Raw genomic sequence first — 21,412 nt, 5'->3', positions numbered from 1 at the left:
GTCCTGAAAGATCGAGAGCCGGGGTGACAGAAGATCAGGGTTACAGGATTTTTTTAGACGTAGCAGAAGCATCAGAAATTGGACAGCTCTCAGCCCACAGACAAAAAAACGTTACATTTCAATTCCGGAGGGCTTAGAGAGACGGGCTTTCAAGAAGAATGAAAAACACATTCATCTGCACTTTTTTTTATCGCTCTCCATAAAAAGAACACAGCTCCCCTTTTAAATGGCAGGCGGGACTGGTGTCTGGAGGACGGGTCCGATGGATAACCGTAGAGACACCGTTACTCACGCATGCCTAACTGATGACTGAACGAGTGTGTGCAGTTTTTAAAAACTTTTGATAGCGGTCGCCAGGGAAACCGTTGAGTTTGATGTACCAAAGGACGCAAAGTCATCGGCCCTCACAGAAATGGATTTTGGGCATTTAAGTTTCTCAAAGAACAATGCTTTCGTGCTTTTAAAGTGAATCCAAACCCCTTTCTCCCAGTCCACGAGCTCCCCCCCCCCGCCCCCCACCCCGCTGCTGTAGTTTCTTATTTTGCAGACAGTTGGCAGAGTCCCCGCTGTTGCCCAAGCAGAATGCCTTTGCAACACCTTTCCGTCTTGTCTGAATGTTGATTGGTATCTTGCTGTCTTAGACCCCTCCCTTGGATTTTATAGCCTGCCGCTCCTGCCTCTCCATACCCTCTTCTCCTCACCCCCCCTCCCCCCCCCCACCCCGGCTGCGGGCCCCCCGATCCGATCTGGGCCCGGAGCAGGTGCAGAGCGGAGATAAGGTGCGCCTGGGAAGGCCTCTCCAGCAGGGGGACGGGACGGGACGTCCTGCTCGTCTCTCCCGTCCGCGCTGCCGAAAAGTCAGAGATTAGCCTAGCGTCTGCCGCCCCGCCCCGCCCCGCCCCGCCCCGGGGACGAGCAGCAGCACAGACCCTCGATCGGGGCAGCCAGGGACCTGCACCGTGGGGCGTCAGTTTGGGGCCTGATTTTTCACACACACAGTGCCCAACATACACCTGCGCGCCATGTACGAAGAGCTCAGCTCACAGATTACATGTGTACATATGCACAAACACTCACGCACGCTCGCACACACACGCACACATGCACACACACTCACACACACATGCACACACGCTCACACACGCACGCTCGCACACATACACGTACGCTCGCTCGCACACACATACACACACGCTCACACACGCTCGCACACACATACACACACGCTCGTACACACACATGCGCGCGCACACACATACATGCTCGTACACACGCTCGCACACACACACTCACACACACGCTCGCACGCACACACGCTGGGCTCCCCTCATCCAGGGGCGAGATTAACGGATCAGTTCCCAATTTTCCCCGTCCCGCTCCTCTCTAATCACATCATCTTCCACCTGACAAAAGGGATAAATTGCATTAGCAGTTTCATTAGCAATAATTATCCCCGGGACCCCCTCCTGTGGCTCCTTCCTCTGCGCTCCCTCCTCATACCTTTCCTTCTCTCTCATTCTCTCTCTTTTCCCTGCTCTCTCTCTCTCTCTCTCTCTATTTTCCCTGCTCTCTCTCTCTCTCTCTCTCTCTCTCTCTCTCTCTCCTCTCTCCTCTCTTCTCTCTTTTCCTCCTCTCTCTCTCTCTCGCTCTCTCTCTCTCTTTCATTCTCCCCTCATCTCTTCCCCTGTCTCTCTGCTCAACCCTCCGTGATCAGACCTCATCATCAGGTGTGAGAAAGTAATATGAATGTATGCGCTGAACTTTAGATTCGTATTTCATAATGAATTGGCGTATTTTACTTTATGCATTAGAGATGTGCAGGAATGCACAGGGATGTGTGTGCTTCCCAGATATGTGCTATTTATAGCTTGTAGAAAGGAAAAGGTGTGTGTGTGTGCGCGTGTGTGTGTGTGCGTGCGTGTAGGTGTGTGTGTGTGCGTGTGTGTATGTGCGTGCGTGCGTGTGTAAGTGAGTGTGTGTGCGTGCATGTGTGTGTTTGTGCATGTGTGTGTGTGAGTGTGTGTGCGTGTGTGTGTGAGTGAGTGATGTGGGGTGTGTGGTGAGGGTGTGGTGCTGTCGTGTGGTGGAGTGGTGTGATGTGGTGCATGTGTGTGTGTTGTGTGGTGTGTGGTGTGTGTGTGAGTGTGAGTGGTGTGTGTGTGGGGTGCATGTGTCATTGAGTGCATTGTGTGTGTGTTGTTGTGAGGGGTCTAGGGTGTGTGAGGGTTGTAGTGTGGTGGGCTAGTCTGCAGTGCGGGATTGTGATTCCTGGTTCCCTTAATGAACACATTCTGTGTAATTATGTAATTACTCTTAATCGCACACCTGCCATGGGCTGTGTCCTCCTGCAGCTCACGGGAATCACACTATATATCTCTCTCTCACTCACACACACACCACACACACACACACACTCACACACTCACCACACCACACACACACACAGACACACACCATGACACACACACACACACACACACACACTCACACACTCACACACACTACACTCCACACACACACAACCCACATCACACACCCCACACACTCTCACACACACACACACATACACAAACACTCACACACACTCACACACTCACTCACACTAACTCTCACACACACATACCACACACACACACACTACCACACACACACACACTACTCCACTACTCACACCACACATCACACTAACTCACACACACACACACAACACACACTCACTCACACACACGTACACTCTCACACACACCATATGCGCACACACACACACACTCCACACACCATACACACACACACACACACACACACACACACACACAACACACACACAACACACACTCCACACACACACCACACTCACACACACACACACACACCACTCATCACCACACTCCACACCACACACACACCACACACACACCACACACACACACACACAACACACACACACACACACACACACACACACACACACACAAACACCGCACACACACACACACACATACACACCACACACACCACACACACACACACACACAAACACACGCACACACCACACACACACCACACACACACACACACACACACACACACACACAGACCTCATGCCTGCAGGCGTACAGCATCACCCGCTCCTCGAGCAGTCCCAGTGTTGACAGACAGCTGTGTTTTGACGGCCCTTGGATTCTGAAGGATCCCTAAGTTGTTTTGCTCCTAAAAACAAATGGACACCTCATATTTGCATTCCAGGTGTTCTGTGCTGCTGTAATATATTTTGTAAGCGCTGCTGTAAAATGTGGCAGTTTTTAATAACATTTTATCCGCTTTCCGGCGCCGGAGTCTCCGGCTCTGGCCCTCTTCCCTGCTCCAGGCTTTCTGCGGGTCGATTATTCCGTTTTTATTTATATTTCTGAACCGGGGAAAAACTGTCAACAAAAAAAAAAAAAAAGCGCAGTGCATCTACTGCCGTTCTCACTCGCACGGGCTTAGTATTTCTCTTAGGATTTTGTGTTTTATATCTCATTCTTATGTAAATTGCAAGGGTAAAGGTGTGTGTGTGTGCATGTGTGTGTATGTGTGCGTGTGTGTGTGTGTGCGTGTGTGTGTGTGAACATGTGTGCTTGTTTGTGTTTGTGCCCGTGTGTGTGTGCTTGTGTGTGTTTGTGCACGTGTGTGTGTGTTTGCGTACACACACATGTGTGAGAATATTATTAATGCCACAGTGTGTGTAAGCCTCGCAACAGAGAGAGGGAGAGAGAGAGAGAGAAAGAGAGGGTATAGGGTGAGAGAGAGAGAGAGAGAGAGAGAGAGAGAGTACAGGCTTTTGGGGTCGATTATCCGTTTATTTATATTGAACGGGGAAACTGGTCAACAAAAAAAGAAGAGCGAGGCATCACTGCGTTCCACTCGCACGGCTAGTATTTCTCTAGGAGTGTTAATCTCATTCTAGAAATGAAGGGAAAGGGTTGTGTGTGGCATGTGTGTAGGGCGTGTGTGTTAGTGTGGGTGTGTGGGCATGGTGCGTTTGTGTTTGGCCGTGTGTGTGTGCTGGTGTGTTGTGCACGTTGTGTGTGTTGCGTACAGCACACATGTGTGAGAAAATGAGTAATGCACAGGTGTGTAACTCGACGAGAGAGGGGCATGAGGTAGAGAGAGAAGAGAGGGTATAGGGTGAGAGAGAGAGAGAGGGCATGGGTGAGAGAGAGAGAGAGGGCATGGTGTGAGAGAGAGAGAGAGGGGGCATAGGTTGAGAGAGAGAGAGAGAGGGCATAGGGAAGGCAGCACACTTCCTGCGCCAGCCCGTGGCACGCTGACGGTAAGGGGTGAAAAGCGCTCTGTGAGAATGTAATATCCCACATTTCAGACTCCATCGCGGGGAGCAGGAAATCCAGTCTGCCGCCCCGCTCCCCTCTCAGCGCAGTCGGAGCGCTCGCAGGCGCTGTAGTTACTGCTCTCCAGCAGCCGCGTCAGTTTATGTTTATATTACGCCGGCAAATGTGTGAGATGTAATGCGATCCCTTTCAGGAAGCCTTTTATTCCGCCCCCACCCCACCCCACCCCCACCCCCCACCCTCTCCTGTTTACTTCCATTTCTCGTCTCTTTTCATTCCTCCGCTCTTGTCGTTCCCCTCGGTCCGTTTATTTCTTTCTCTCCGCTCTCTTCCGTCCTCGCGCCCCGTTTTTATTTGTTTATCTGTTTCTTTTTTTAGCCGGGCGCGTCCCCGTGGTACCCCTTGGCGTCGTCTGGCTATACCGCCGCACGCTGAAACACGTACAGCCTGCGTGATTATAGCGGCGTCTCTCCTCACTCAGTTATCTGAGTCGACACGCAGCCCGCTCGCTATAGAAGGCTGGGCGAAATACAAGTTTGGTGCTGTAAAATTAGCCCGCGATGCTCGTTGCAGACCTGTCAAAATTATGCTTGATCAAACTTGCTGCTCGTGATCTTGCCTGTGTAATGCCACATATATAGAGCGTTTTGAAGTACTTTCATGGTTCCATCACGAAGTCAGTGCTGAAAGTTTGATCAAATACTTTTGGTCACATGATTGGTTTGTATGTAGCTCTGGTCACATGATTGGTTTGCATGTAGCCATGGTCACATGATTGGTTTGCATGTAGCCATGGTCACATGATTGGTTTGCATGTAGCCATGGTCACATGATTGGTTTGCATGTAGCCGTGGTCACATGATTGGTTTGTATGTAGCTCTGGTCACATGATTGGTTTGTATGTAGCCAGGGTCACATGGTTTTTTTTTTTGTATTTACCAATGCTTTCAGCTGCGGTGTCAAACTTGTGAAATTGGTGAGATGCCTTATATTGCCAGGCACTGCTTTGCAAATATTTGCTGCTCTGGTGAAGAACGCTGATCGGGCAGACTTGGTTGACCCGCGATGCACGGTGCGTTCCCTTTGGGGCGAAAGGTCCTTGTCCCTGCTAATACTGTCTAAACACGGTGCTGTGAACTTTCGCTGGAGCAACAAGATTGGGAGTTAAAACTGGTGTGTGGAAGGCACACAAAGCTGTAAAAAGCCAAGATTGTGCCGCTTATTCTTAGTTCTTTTGATGACTAATCTGCCCTCTGACCCCCCCCCAAGCTGACACCCCCTGCTTACACTTTTCAGAGTTTCTCATTTTTTCATTTCTCCTTTGGGGGTTGGGGGGGTTGTATAAATGGAAAAAGAGAGAGTTGGAGCTGCTGTTTTTTGTTTATTAGTTTGTTTTTTTTTGTCACATGTCCGATTGATGTTTTGTAAAGCCATCGATCTTTGTCTTAGAGGTCCTGCTGTGTTTTCGGGTTCATTTAGGTAATTTCACAGGACGGACACCAGGGGGCATTAGCCTGAGTCGGGCTCGGGTGTGAGTGTGCGTCAGGCCCTGTCCTTGGAGGACCGCATCTGGCTCCACATTTCCTGCCAACTGCATTATTTAATCAGCGTTTATGTGATCTAATAATTTTGCCACATTTATTGATAAGCCCCTGAATGACAGTCCTTGGCTGTAATTAAAAGCAGAAGTTGGCGTTTAACCCAAAACAGATGAAGCCCGTTCAGGACGACGGTTCCCCGCCCCCTCTTGCTCAACTGCCAATCGTGACGCAGTCCCTTTCCAGTGGCGTTTTTCGCCCTTGCACTGTTGACGGGGGGTGGGGGCGGGGGCGGGGGCGGGGGAGGTCACAGGACCGCTGGCTTCCACCAGCATCCCCCACACCGCCCCCCCCCCAAAACGGGGTGACTTTATTTTGGGAAAAGGGCGGTGTTTCTGAGCATCGCTCTTCAGGCGTAGCCGGGCCGATGACGTGCGCGTTAGCTCCGCCCTTCCAGCCGAACAGCCAATGAGGACGGCGGACGGGCATTGGGGGCGACCGCCAGCGGGGTTGAGGAGAAGCCGCCGCCGTCGGCCCCGTACTATCCCGCTCTTTCCCGCCGCTCCGCCAGGCCGCCAGGCCGCTCCCTCGCCGGAGCTCCTCTGTGAGGAGAACTCCTCCCACGCCGTGTCTCCTCTAATGAAGCGGAGCCACCCCCCCCCAAACGGCCCCGGGGCCCGTCTCTGAGACAGCATCTGCAGCTTACCTAACAGTTACCAAACACTCCAAACACACTGAAGCATCTGCAGCTTACCTAACAATTACCAAACGCTCCAAACACACTGAAGCCATATTAACCTGTTACTAGTAGAACAAACGTGTCGAGCACACGCAGGGTCAGACGCCTTCGTTTGTAAAATCTTGATTCATCTCACGGTTTTTTCTGTGTTTTTTTTTTTTTTGTTTGTTTTTTTTTGGAAAGTGGCTTTTAGCAGGTCTGGTTATTGACTAAACGGGAATGAAAGTAAACACAAATATCCCCAGTCCCTCAGCTGTAGAGGACAAGGTGAATTCCCTAAAATAGACGTTTCACCCCCCCCTCTTCGTGTTTGGCACTGAAAGCTGTTTCTATGGTTGTAAATGGTAAATGGACTGCATTTATATAGCGCTTTTATCCAAAGCGCTTTACAATTGATGCCTCTCATTCACCAGAGCAGTTAGGGTTTAGGTGTCTTGCTCAGGGACACTTCGACACGCCCAGGACGGGGATCGAACCGGCAACCCTCCGACTGCCAGACAAGCGCTCTTACCTCCTGAGCTATGTCGCCCCACAATGGTTGTTGTCATTTCCCGCCCAAAACAGTCCTGTGGCCAGGTGGGTGGGTGGGTGGGTGGGGGGTGGGTGGGTTGGGTGGGGGTTGGGGTGGGTGGGTGGGTGGCTTTCTTTTCCCGCTCATTTGTTCTCGTGTCAAAGGACATCTTTGTTTTTAACGGCGTTTTGGAGAGAGCGACGGGCGCGTTCGCCTTTCATTCGCCGCGTAGCGTTTGTGGAAAGAACCACGTTGCTCCTGAATAGCAGGTGCGATGTGCTGCTCGCTGTATTCAGAAAGCCAGGGTTAGATTCCTCCCTATGCTAAATTAGTTGGGTTTTTTTTTTTGGGCGGGGGGGGGTTGTGTTGGCCCACGGTGCGATGGAAGCTTTTCATACAGTACCAAGGTAACTGTAGCGCAGTCCCTTTGAGGCCTTTCTGAGTGCAGTCCGTGCGCTCCATGATGACACAATGATTGTGTCGCCTTTAGTGCTTTCAAAATATGTTCCTACGGGGAGGGAGGTGTTCTGTTAAGATGTAGCACAGGCTCATTCCTTTCTTTATTTTATTTATTTATTTTTTTACTTGCTCATGGTCAGATTTGTTGTGGGGATCGTAGTTTTTGCCCGACACCCTCTGGTGGTTGTCATAGGAGTTGCTCGCAGATCAAAATGTGCTTGAATTTCGTTTCGTCTGAACCCCGGACGGCAACTTTCCACAACTTTGGTCCATTTCTGGGAAGTTTGACTTCTTTTCAAAGTATGTGTGTGTGTGTGTATGTGAGTGGGTGTGTGTTCACATGTCTGTGTGTGTGTGTGTGTGTGTGTGTGTGTGTGAGCGTGCGTGTATGTGTGTGTGCATGTGTGTGTGTTTGTGTGTGTATGTGTGCATGTGTGCACGTGTGTGTGTGTGTGTGTCTGTGTGTGCATTTGCATGTGTGTGTGTGTGCGTGTGCGTGTAAGCGTGTGTGTGTGTGCATGTGTGTGTGCGTGTGTGTGTGTGTGTCTGTGTGTGTGTGTGTGTGTGTGTGTGTGTCTGTGTGTGTGTGTGTGTGTGTGTGCGTGTATGTGTGTGTGTATGTGTATGTGTGTGTGTCCGTGTGCATGTGTGTACGTGCGTGTATGTGTGTGTGTGTGTGAGTGTGTTTGTGTGTGTGTGTGTGTGTGTGTGTGTGTGTGTGTGCGTTTAGGGGTGCTGTAAGGTGGGAAGGGGGTTGGGGGTGTCGTTGTGTTTGACGGATTTAGTTACAGTAGCAGCGAGATCAATTATTGGACGGAGTCATGCATCGTTTCTGGATTAATGACGCGTGTGGCGTATAAATCAAGCGGCCGTCTCACCCCTTTCCAGGATGGAGGGAACGAAACAGACGAGTGCAAAAAAAAAAAACACATTAACAGAAAAATGTTTTTTTTCCTTCTCTTGCATTTTTTTAATAACCTTGAGATGCCGCAAGGTCTTCAGAAGCAGGACGGCGTCCTGTAAGGGAAGCAGCTCTGAACACGACGCCCCACACTCTCCGTCGGGCTGGAGAGGCGCGGGCAGACATCCGCCATTTCAGACCGAAGTTTGATTTTGGGAAGAAGCACTGACTCCTCAGCGAAGAGCAAATGGACGCTTCGTTGAGTGGGCGGTTTTTGAGTGCTGTATCTTGATATGGTAGCATATCTTGATATGGTAGCGGAGTGCTGGGCAGTGTGGCCTGAAACAGTTTTTTATGACATACTGTACTTTGCATTCTCGGCAGAGAATGGGTTATTTAAGCATAAAAGCAATAATAACTTGAGGAGAAAATTATATGTTTTGCAGTATGAAACCAAACCGGCAGTTGAGAGTCGAACAGCATTAAGCAGTGTTGCTTGAGATGTCACCGACATGCCCGCCCGTTCCTGCAACGTGATTGGCTGTTGTGTTTCTGTGCATGTTGGCGGGGCGATGTTGTAGGCTGAGGAAAACACTGTAGGCACTGCTTGACACAAAGAAGTGACGGTTTTTGAAAATATAACTGTCAGAAATAATATGGTTGTTGTGTAATACGGTTGTGGGTGTCGTGGCAGTTATCACAAATAGTTGTTACCACGCTGCCCTGCAGTAACATAACCCCAACTCTCTCTCTCTCAAGTTCCCAAACCACCTGTGGCAATTTCGAGGGCAGCTGTTTTTTTTTTGTTTTTTCTTGAGACCCACGAGGAGGGCAGGACTGTCACTCAATTCCGTTTCAGTTCAATTTTATTTGTATAGCGGTTTTTTTTTACAGAGACACTGTCACAGGGCACTTTGCAGAGGAAACTGGAAGGAAAATTGGACAGAAACACCAGGCATGAACCCCCAAAACAGCGAGCAATTGAGCACAAAAAAAAGTGAGAAAAAAAATATTCAAACGGTCGGAGGAACCTTACTCCCTCTACTTGGGCTCAGTCAACACGGAGAAATGGATCCCTCTCTTCCCCCTGTGTCCCTCGCGGCTGTGCTCCTCTCTCTCTCTCTCTCTTTTCCTTTTTACAACTGTGCTCTCTCTCCAATGTCGCACTTCCTGTTCTTCTGTTCATCTGTCCATCATCATCATCATCATCATGCCGCACAGCCAATGAGGTGAGGCGGTCTGACTCGTTTTAAGATTTTCCAATGGGGTAAGACGATTTCACTTAACTTCAAATGGCTAATATTTTGTACTTGAGAGGGACAAAAAAAAAAAAAAAAAAAGACATTTTAAGTCTCATTACAAGATTAAAAACGCTTGTTAAGAGAGTGTGCAGACTGGAGTTTAATCCCCAGTGCACATTTTTTATGGAGTTAAATAAGCAGTGGTTAGTTTTTTTTAATTTGGGGTAAAAACGGGAGCCAGTCAGCTTGACGCCTCCAGAGAACTCAGCCCGGACGACACGTCGTTCCACAGTGTATTTGGGATTCTGCGTATGGGGGAAGAGCGTTATTAATATGCCTCACGCAGTCAAGGGTAAGCGTGCCGTCCAAGATTAAAACGAGTGAAATTAATTAGGCTTGGAGAGGGGGGCGTCGGCACTGGAAGCGACGGTGGTGTAGCGGCGAGGCATTGTGGGTAACAATGTGGGGGGGGCTGCTAGAGGCTTGAGGCAGAGGGCCACGGGGTGGTGGGGGGAGGGAGGGATGGGGGGGGGGGTTCGTGTGAAAGAGGTAAAGATTAGGGCCTGTTAGGTGGGTGAGTTTCAGGCTAGCGGCCAGGAGAGGCTGTGGAACAGACCGGCTCACTAACGTCCCCTAATAAGAGGAGCAGGAGAGGGCTTCTCAATTAAAGTGTCACTTCTCATCTTCTGGCCCTTCCTTCTTCCTTCTTTCCTTCTTTCTTTTCTTTTTTTTTTCAACCGCCAAGAGGAGATATACCTCGGCTCTGCTGCCAAACCCCCCCCCCCCCCGCCTCCCCACATCCCCCACCCCCGCCCCCCCTCCCCGCCACCTGTGTTTCTCAGAGCAGAGCCGTCCTTGAGCGAAGGGAGCTTGGCTACCGCCAGAACCGCGCGCGATAGCGCTCAGCTTGGTCTGCCGGGCGGCCTGCCTGCCTCTGTTTAGAGATGAAGTGGCGGGATGGCGTTCCATGGCGTGGGGGATATGGGCGGGGAGTTGCAGGTTCACGTCCACAGCGAGGCACAGCGAGGCACAGCTTCACGCCCCCTCGAGCGTGGGAGTTTACAGGAGCCGCTCTTGCGGGGGCCCCGGGCTGCTGTGTGGATGTGAGGAAGGAGGAGTAACACCCCTGTGAGAGAGGAGGAGTAACACCGTCTGTGAGAGAGGAGGAGTAACACCGCCTGTGAGAGAGGAGGAGTAACACCCCCTGTGAGAGAGGAGGAGTAACACCGTCTGTGAGAGAGGAGGAGTAACACCGTCTGTGAGAGAGGAGGAGTAACACCGTCTGTGAGAGAGGAGGAGTAACACCGCCTGTGAGAGAGGAGGAGTAACACCGTCTGTGAGAGAGGAGGAGTAACACCGTCTGTGAGAGAGGAGGAGTAACACCGCCTGTGAGAGAGGAGGAGTAACACCGCCTGTGAGAGAAGAGGAGTAACACTGTCTGTGAGAGAGGAGGATAACACCATCTGTGAGAGAGGAGGAGTAACACCGTCTGTGAGAGAGGAGGAGTAACACCGTCTGTGAAAGAGGAGGAGTAACACCCCCCTGTGAGAGAGGAGGAGTAACACCCCCTGTGAGAGAGGAGGAGTAACACCGTCTGTGAGAGAGGAGGAGTAACACCGCCTGTGAGAGAGGAGGAGTAACACCGTCTGTGAGAGAGGAGGAGTAACACCGCCTGTGAGAGAGGAGGAGTAACACCGTCTGTGAGAGAGGAGGAGTAACACCGTCTGTGAGAGAGGAGGAGTAACACCGTCTGTGAGAGAGGAGGAGTAACACCCTGTGAGAGAGGAGGAGTAACACCGCTGTGAGAGAGGAGGAGTAACACCGTCTGTGAGAGAGGAGGAGTAACACCGTCTGTGAGAGAGGAGGAGTAACACCCCCTGTGAGAGAGGAGGAGTAACACCCCCTGTGAGAGAGGAGGAGTAACACCCTGTGAGAGAGGAGGAGTAACACCGTCTGTGAGAGAGGAGGAGTAACACTGCCTGTGAGAGAGGAGGAGTAACACCGCCTGTGAGAGAAGAGGAGTAACACTGTCTGTGAGAGAGGAGGAGTAACACCATCTGTGAGAGAGGAGGAGTAACACCGTCTGTGAGAGAGGAGGAGTAACACCGTCTGTGAGAGAGGAGTAACACCCCCCTGTGAGAGAGGAGGAGTAACACCCCCTGTGAGAGAGGAGGAGTAACACCCCCTGTGAGAGAGGAGGAGTAACACCGTCTGTGAGAGAGGAGGAGTAACACCGCCTGTGAGAGAGGAGGAGTAACACCGTCTGTGAGAGAGGAGGAGTAACACCGTCTGTGAGAGAGGAGGAGTAACACCGTCTGTGAGAGAGGAGGAGTAACACCGCCTGTGAGAGAGGAGGAGTAACACTGTCTGTGAGAGAGGAGGAGTAACACCATCTGTGAGAGAGGAGGAGTAACACCGTCTGTGAGAGAGGAGGAGTAACACCGTCTGTGAGAGAGGAGGAGTAACACCCCCCTGTGAGAGAGGAGGAGTAACACCGTCTGTGAGAGAGGAGGAGTAACACCGTCTGTGAGAGAGGAGGAGTAACGCCGTCTGTGAGAGAGGAGGAGTAACACCCCCTGTGAGAGAGGAGGAGTAACACCCTGTGAGAGAGGAGGAGTAACACCCCCTGTGAGAGAGGAGTAACACCCTGTGAGAGAGGAGGAGTAACACCGCCTGTGAGGAGAGGAGGAGTAACACCCCTGTGAGAGAGAGGAGTAACACCCCTGTGAGAGAGAGGAGGAGTAACACCGTCTGTGAGAGAGGAGGAGTAACACCGTCTGTGAGAGAGGAGGAGTAACACCCTGTGAGAGAGGAGGAGTAACACCGCCTGTGAGAGAGGAGGAGTAACACTGTCCTGTGAGAGAGGAGGAGTAACACCATCTGTGAGAGAGGAGGAGTAACACCGTCTGTGAGAGAGGAGGAGTAACACCCCCTGTGAGAGAGGAGGAGTAACACCCCCTGTGAGAGAGGAGTAACACCCTGTGAGAGAGGAGGAGTAACACCCTGTGAGAGAGGAGGAGTAACACCCTGTGAGAGAGGAGGAGTAACACCGCCTGTGAGAGAGGAGGAGTAACACCCCCTGTGAGAGAGGAGGAGTAACACCCCCTGTGAGAGAGGAGGAGAGGTATCGGTGCCACACTGCATGAGGACGACTGTTACAGAGACAAATAAATAACGTCTGCGCTGGACTGTGAAAGAAGAGGGATACAGGACAGATAAAGAGGATCTCACAAAGTGACAGAGCTGTCTGTCTCCTCTCGTCACTTCCTCCTCTCTCTCTCTCTCTCACCTCTTAGCACTCTCCTCCCTCTCCTCCTTCTTCTAGCGGGTTGGGGGGTTGGGGTTAGCTGGTACTTCACCCCGTTGGCTCTGGGGTGCAGGGGGGAGACGTGTTGGCGGTAAGACCGGAGAGGAGCGACGTGTCGATCAGTCTCCCCGCCCTCCTGACCAATCACGCGGCCAGGGCCCGTCAGCTGACGCCCACATCAGGCTCCTGTCCCACTAATCCCGCGGATGCCCTTCCTGCCTGTCCAAACGGGGGCTGGGGTGTGAGGGAGGGGTGTGTGGAGGGGATGTGGGATGTGGGATGTGGGGGGTGGGGGGGTGAGAGGTGCAGGGCAGTGCCGGCAATGAGGGAGGGGTGTGTGGAGGGGATGTGGGATGTGGGGGGTGGGGGGCAGCGCCGGCAGTGCGGGAGGGGTGTGTGGAGGGGATGATAAAAGCCTGTCATCCTCCGAAAACAGCGTTCGGCTCACATGCCTGCGCAGAGACCGGGACGATGTGGGGTATTAATTGGACCGAGCGGACCGCTATGAAGAGCTGTCAGATAGCAGAGCGCTGGGGGGGGCGGGGGGGGGGAGGCGAGATGGAGGACGGGGGGGGAGGGGGGGAGCGGGGCGGACGGCGGGGGGGTGGGCGAGGCACGCAGGGGGGGAGGGGGGGGTTAGCCGCGTAGCTCCAGCAGAGGCCCTCCGATTGGTTATGGGATGTCCGGGACACGGTGTCGGTCACCTGCCCCCCCCCCACTCCATGTTCTGATAGGGGGTCATGGGTTAGGAGGGTGTGCACTGCCCTGTACTGAAGAGGAGAGGAGGAGGGGGGGAGAGGAGGAGAGGTAGAGAGGAGAGGGTAGGAGAGGAGAGGAGAGGAGGAGAGGGTAGATCAGGAGAGGGTAGGAGAGGAGAGGAAAGGAGAAGAGAGGAAAGCAGAGGGGAGGGGAGCAGTGGAGGTTTTGGCCCCCCCCCCCCCCCCTCTCGCGGCTGCAGCCGGCGTTTGCGCGGAGAAGATTAAGCGGCTCTGACGGGTCCGTGTTTACAAACACGCCGCAGAGGAGCGGCCGCCGCTCGGCTGAATGGGAACAGAATACAAATGGCCTCTTTATCTCCCCGGGGCCCGGGCGCCAGAAAGTGTGTTTGCAACTGTGGCTCCGGCGCCTGTGAAGGATAAAACGCCTGCTCTGCGTTCTGCAGCCTGTTAGCACGCAGCCCTGCCCCCTCCCTCCCTCCCTCCCTCCCTCGCTCTCTCTATCTCCACTCTCTCGCTCTCTCCCTCTCATTCCTCCCTCTCTCTGCCCTCTCTATCTCTCTCTATCCCTCCATCCCTCCCTCTCTCTCTATCTCCACTCTCTCTCCCTCTCTCTATCCTCCCTCTCTCTCTCCCTTCCTCTTTCTTTTTCATATTCTCACACTCTCTTCATCTCCCCTCTCTCTCTCTCATATTCTTTCTTTCTTTCTCCCTCTCTCTCCCCCTCTCTATCTCCCTTCCTCCCTCTCTCTCTCTCTCTCTCTCTCCCTTTCCCTCTCTCCCCCTCCTTCTCTCTCCCCCTCTCCCTCCCTCTCTCTCCCTCTCTCCCTCTCTCTCTCCCTCTCTCCCTCTCTCCCTCTCTCTCTCTCTCTCTCTCTCTCCCCCCCTCCCCCTCTCTCTCTCTCACCCAGGGCCTTGCTCTCAGTCAGAAGCCCTCTGTAAGCCTCTTGCTCGCCCTGCTGCTGCTGGTGTATTAGAGAGCAGGGAGATAATTTTAGGGTCAGGCCCGGGACGGCGTGTTGCAGTTTATTATGCAGAAATACTCACTTTGACTTATCCTCCTAATTGAGCAGCACAGGCCCCCGGGAGAGATGCTCCCGGGGAGAGCCCCGATTGGCTGTGCCGCGGGGGCGTTTCCCGTTTCCCGGACACTCATTGGTTCGGAGGGGAAGGGCTGATGTGGCTGTTCAGTGTTTTTTTTTTCCTTTTTTTTTGCGTGCAGCACAGTGTGCTGTTTTTCACAGGGAAGCGGTGGCTGGGGGAAGCAGGCAGGGCGTGCACTCGGTCTCTGTGCTGTGTCGCCATGCAGGAAGTGACAGGAAATGACAGCAGGCAGGGAGTGCAGTGGGTCTCTGTGCTCTTTCGCCATACAGGAAGTGACAGCAGGCAGTGGGTCTCTGTGCTCTTTCAGCGTACAGGAAGTGACAGGAAGTGACAGCAGGCAGGGAGTGCAGTGGGTCTCTGTGCTCTTGCGCCGTACAGGAAGTGACAGCTCTGGGGAAGCGCTTGGCCCGGTCCGTCCCCGGCGCAGAGGGCCGCGTACGCTCCGCTGTTCCAGAACCTTCTCTGATGGAGCGGAGGCCTTCATAAGTGATGGGCCCTCGCGCGTTAGCGCACCTCACCGCTCCAGGGGCTTCTCCATTATTCAGCTCGCCAGCGTTAGCGTTAGCGCTAGCGTTAGCGTTAGCGCACCTCAGCGCTCCAGGGGCTTCTCCATTATTCAGCTCGCCAGCGTTAGCGTTAGCGCTAGCGTTAGCGTTAGCGCACCTCAGCGCTCCAGGGGCTTCTCCATTATTCAGCTCGCCAGCGTTAGCGTGCCGAGGACCGCGGGGGTCACGGCGACGGTGTGGGGGGGGAGTGCTGGGGGGGGGGGAGTGCTGGCGGAGCCAGAGCGGGGTGGGGGGAGGCTGGGGGGGGGAGGGGGGGGTTGGTGGTTGAGTGCTGGCGGAGCCGGAGCGGGGTGGGGGGGGGGGGGGTGAGAGGAAGGTGCGTGACGGGCGAGAGGCGGTCTGGGCGAGGCTCACAGCCCAGAGCTGACGAGGTGACAGCCAGTCTGAGGCCGTGTGACAGGAACAACAATCACACCCCCCCACCCCCCCAAAAAAAATAAAAGTTAAAAAACATGTTCAGTAACAAATGCCCTGGTCAGGGGGTCAGAGGTCAACATGGCAGCTGGGTGCCCGTAAGTTCAGAGAAGAGGTTCAAACACGAGCGGAATTCGGCGATAAATAAAAAAACCTCTTTGGCTTCCTCCGTTCTCCCTGCGAGTAAATTAAAGAGGATTCACATTGGGATGAAAGTGGAACTGTGAGAAACATCAATAAGAACAATAACGCGACTGAGAGAGGATGTCTGTGTATTTTATTAATCCTCAGTGACTTTTTTATTCCTTAGTTCATTTGTAAGGAAATAACAACAAGTCTCCTTGATACTGGGAATGCATCTCAAATATTGCCCATGAATATTACATAATAGCGGTGCGTAGCATATCTTTTGAAGGAGGGCTTACAAAGGCTCTCTCTGATAATGTTATTCAGATAATCTTTTTGATGTACGTTTCATAAATATCATTTTCCCAAAAATATGTTTGAAAGATGCTAGTGTTGCAATATTTGCCCGATCCAGCTGAGCCAAGCTAAGATGAACAGACTCCAGCGTCAGCTGTCTGTGACGACGGGGGGTCTGTCTGTCTGAGCTCACCTTCAGACACCGTGACCCTTCACCCCTGAGGGAATGACCTTCAGACACCGTGACCCTTCACCCCTGAGGGAATGACCTTCAGACACCGTGACCCTTCACCCCTGAGGGAATGACCTTCAGACGCCGTGACCCTTCACCCCTGAGGGAATGACCTTCAGACACCGTGACCCTTCACCCCTGAGGCTCGAAGTGACCTTCACCCTGAGAGGATGACCTTCGACACCGTGACCCTTCCCCCTTGGGATACCTTGATTCCGGCCCTGTCTGTTGACGTTGCTGAGCTTCGATTCGCGTTGAGCGTTTTGTCGCTGAGTTCGGTTCGCGGTGTTGAGCGTTTTGGTTTGGTCGTTCGGTGTTGAGCGTTTTCGCGTGAGTTGGCGTTTTGCGTTGCGTCGGTTCGCGGTGTTGAGCGTTTTGTCGTTGAGTTCGGTTCGCGGCGTTGAGCGTTTTGGCGTTGAGTTCGGTTCGCGGTGTTGAGCGTTTGCGAGCTGTTCAGAACGTACCGTCTTCTCTTCCCGCGGTGTGGCAGCTTGGATGCCGGGCGCCGCACTGCATGCTGGGAATTGAGAGGCGATTGCGATCGGTCGCGGGCATCAGTATTCCCGCCGCCGCCCCGGCTCCTCCAACACCACGTCCCCTGGCACCGCCGGCGCTGCAAAGTTCGCTCCTGCGCTGACAATGAACCCATTAAGTTTGCTCCGAGCGGGTCTGCTCTCTCCCAGGCCTGACAGTTAACAATGTGCTGATTAGAGTCAGGGGCCAGGACTCAGAGAGAGAGAGAGAGGGAGGGGGGGGTGGGGGGGGGGAGAGAGAGAGAGAGAGAGAGAGAGAGAAGAGAGGGGAGAGGGGGAGGGAGAGAAAGAGCGAGGGTGGTAAAGAGAGGGGTAGAGACAGAGGGGGAAAGAGAGGTAGAGGCAGAGGCAGAGGGAGGGAGAGAGAGAGAGGGGTAGAGACAGGGAGGGAGGGAGGGAGGGGAGGCAGAGAGCCAGAAAGCGAGAAAAAGACAGAGTGAGACAAACGGACGGAGACTAAGAGAGACTGAGGGACTGAAAGAGAGTGAAAAAAAGGGAGAGTACAAAGGGGGGGGGGGTGGAGGGAGCTGCCGAAACATTTTGGCAGTGAAGGACTAAACACAACAGATTAAATGCGTTTCACACGAAGGCCAATTATTTTCATTTCAGTGGTTTCCCCCGGAAAAGTGCTGATGTATTTCTGTGGCCGGCGCGGTTCGAACGCCCTGACGGCAGTAAAAAGGTGCTCCCTCTCTGCGGGGGTGCGGAGGTGCGGAGGTGCGGAGGTGAGGCCTGGGTCCTCCAGCACGGCACAGTCAGCCTCCATTTCCCTGCGCTGGCACAGCGCCTGTCCTCTATGCATTATAAAGGACAGGGAGAAGGAAAACAGCGAGCTACGTCCACAACACACACTCGCACACACGCACACACACACACACACACACACACACTCACACACACACACACACTCGCACACACACACGCACACATACACGCGCACACACAGACACGTGCACCACATACACTCACACGCACACACACACATACACACACGCACGCACACACACACGCACACATACACACACGCACACATACACACACACGTCCCCCACACTCACATGTATGTGTACACACACACACTCACACACACGCACACACACACACACACGCACACACACACGCACACACATACACACGTGCACCACATACGTACACACACACATACTCACGCACACACACACACATGCACACACACGTGCACCACATACACACATGCACCAAATGCACACACACATACTCACACATCCACACACACAATTGATCTTTCCCATCCAACTCCTCACCTACATAATTTATTTCGTGACAGCTGGTACAACTAGACACAATTTCAATTTCAGAATCTCTGTGAAACATAAGATAGTAGATAGAAACTGTGTATCTGTCATTCCAGAGTGGTTCTCCCATGCCCTTCTTGTGACATCACATAAAGCAGTTCTGTCTTTCTCCACTGCAAATGTACAAGCTGAACTGTCTGCTATCCCTTTGAAGAGTGGGTTTTTTTGGAATTTCTTTTTTTTTTCCAAAAGTCAGTGGTCTAGAGATCCATTGCATTCCGTTACCAGTAGCGATGCTTACATCAGCATTAGAATGTTCAGTTCAGTTCAGAATGAACATTCTAATCACACGCTTGTGATCTCGCACCTTAAAGGGTTAAATATGAAATTAAGTGCTGAACTCCCATTGGTCGGTTTAACCCGTTAAACTGAATTCCAGCACCCTAAGAACATCCCTTCTGTTTCACTCCTGGGACAGACGTGTCCTCAGTGTTACACACCCCCAGCCCCGCCCCTTCCTCTCCCCCCCCTCCCCCCAGTGCTGCTTCACTGCCCCCCCCCGCCCCCCCCAGCAGTCCATTACCCCAGCCCTACCCCCGTCCGCTTTAACCTTGGCCGGCAGGCTGGAGGGGGGAGTAATTCTAACCTCAAAAACCTGCTGATTGAAGCGCGTTTTGAGGAATTCGATTCCACTTAATGCCTTTGGCCCCGTGCCCAGCAGCCTGGCATTAACATCAACAGACAGCGCGTCTTCAGTCCCAGAGACTTCCATGGGCACCCCCTCTAACCCTCCCCCCCCAACACCCCAAACCACACCCACATGCCACCAGGACCCCGCCCCTTCTCTCCCTCTCGACCTGCTCTGTCAGTGTGTACCACATTCCTCATTCCTCATCAAGTTGCCCCCGGCAACCCGATTTTTACATTTTTTTTTGCGTGCACCCCTATCTCCACCCTCACGCCCCAAATCCGCTCATTTGGCTTCCGAATTTCTGCAGCCGCACCAGAGCCCCCTTAGGCGGTGGGGACGGTGCGGTGGGGACGGTGCGGTCGGGACGGTGCGGTCGGGACGGTGCGGTCGGGATGGTGCGGTCGTGCTGGGAAGCGCCGAATCGGCAACGTAAATAACCCGCAGCCGTCGGACTGAGAGCGCCGCCGCGCATGGTTACGAGCTCGGGGGCGGGGCCCGGACACTCCGCTCGGACCCGTCACCCACGGTTACCGGCTGTTTACCGGCGGTGATGGTCGGAGTCCAGCGGCGGAATTAGCGTCCTGTCTCTGTCCCTCCCCACCGTATCCGTGTGCTCTATTCCCCCCTCACTGAACACAGCTGCCCGAAATAAAGCTAGCCTAGGGAGGGGAGCGGTTCTGCCCCCCCTCACCGCCCTGCATCCAGATGCTCGCTGCGTCCATGGGAACCGCGCGGCGTGTCCTGGTTCTCTGTGGAGTCCCGGCCGCCCCTGTCCTCCCTGAGTACATCAACACAGCAGCTGCAGGCTTCAGTGGGCTCTGTGTGGTCATGTGACCCAGCGGGCGATGCAGATCGCCATCGAAACCGCCGCGCGATACGCGCACACCGAGCCATCGCCGAGCCGGGCCTCTGCTCCCCGACACACGCACGCGCGCACACACACGACGGCATTGCAGTGTAACGGAGCTTTAATTGGGCGGTGCGTGGCGGGCGTGTCATACATCACCGCCCCGCAGACGGGCGAATAACGGGCCCCGATGCCGTCGCTCTGTCACTCCGTCTCCGCTCCGCGCCGCACCGCCGCGGCGAGAACGTTCCAGAAGCCGGAGCAAACGAGACGCGTCTAGCATCGCTGATTACGGGCCCCGCACGCATGCGTGTGTGTGTGTGTGCGTGCGTGACAGGTGGAGCGTGTGTGTGTGTGTCTGTGTGAGCACGTGCGTGATGAGCAAAGCGTGCGTGACGAGCGGAGCGTGTGTCACACGTCCAGGCGTGCGTCGCCGGCGGCAACATCTGCACGCGCGCAGGTGTGCCTGTTTGCACTCCCCCCCGCCCCCCCACCCCCCCAGCCCGTCGGCGTGTTTGTCTCTGACAGCCACGCCAAGCCGCCGCGTGCTGTTTGTGTGATTTTGGGGAAAAGGGGCGGGGGGGGACGGGTAAACAGAGGTAGCGCTAAGCGCTAAGCGCGGCGATGTATTCCTTCACAGCCGCCTGGCAGGGCAGTGACACCTGTCCGTCAAAACTGACGCCGCTCCTGTCGGTCCGGGCCGGGGGGAGGGGCTTAGGCCGTCCCTGAGCCAGATTTAGAACCTGCCAGAACAGAACACTGCGCTGTCCAATGGGGGGGGGGGCTGCCGGAACCAGCCTCAGACAGAGGGGTGGGGGGGGGGGGTGTGCGACAGTGGGGATGGATGAAATCTATCACAAACTAGCGGTCAAATTTCAATTAATTATTTAGGCCCGGAAATTTATATCGTCTGGGTGGGACCGCAAACCGGACCTGTAGAAATCGTTTGAAAACCAGATATTACCCTGAAAACCAGGGCATTAGGGAACCTCACTCAGGGCTGGCTTGCAGCTCCTCCCATTGGCTGCAAGAGTTTATGTCCACTGATGAAGGGGCGGGGCTTCTTGAGCCAGGAACTGGGAGGGGTGGAGGGAGAGGGGGAACTGGGAGGTGGAGGGAGAGGGGGAACTGGGAGGGGTGGAGGGAGAGGGGGAACTGGGAGGTGGAGGAGAGGGGAATGGGAGGAGGGGAGGGAGACTGGGAGGGTGGAGGGAGAGAACTGCTGAGGCTGGCAGGCTGTCTAATGCCAGGTGACAGGGCCTTTTAGGGTTAGTAGCGTTTCTGTCCAAAAGCTCGTGTCCTGAACAGCAGGGTTCTTACACTACACCAGTGTCTGCCATTAGCTCCACTCTGTGAAAATATCCCGTGATTCCCTGTGCACTTTACTTTTTAAGATGCTCTTGAAGAATGAAATGTATCCCACAATTCCCTGCGCACTTTGTTTTTTTTAGCTGCTGGTGAAGAATGAAAAGCGTCCCATAATTCCCTGTGCACCTTGCTTTTCGGAGACGGGCGGGGACGTGCAGGTGTCTGAGCTGTGCGCTGTTTGTAAACAGGAAGCGTGGCTGCTCCGCCACTGACTGCGTCT

General features: G+C 53.8%; 1 protein-coding gene across 1 annotated transcript in view; it reads left to right on the top strand.

Annotated features, from left to right (window-relative positions):
- Positions 1–21,412, top strand: part of LOC135238573 (calmodulin-binding transcription activator 1-like) — a 443,511-nt gene that overhangs the window by 293,254 nt on the left and 128,845 nt on the right.

The sequence above is a fragment of the Anguilla rostrata genome, chromosome 13, assembly GCF_018555375.3.
Source record: "Anguilla rostrata isolate EN2019 chromosome 13, ASM1855537v3, whole genome shotgun sequence".
Taxonomy (NCBI): domain Eukaryota; kingdom Metazoa; phylum Chordata; class Actinopteri; order Anguilliformes; family Anguillidae; genus Anguilla; species Anguilla rostrata.
This window is presented reverse-complemented; position numbering and strand designations above follow the sequence as displayed.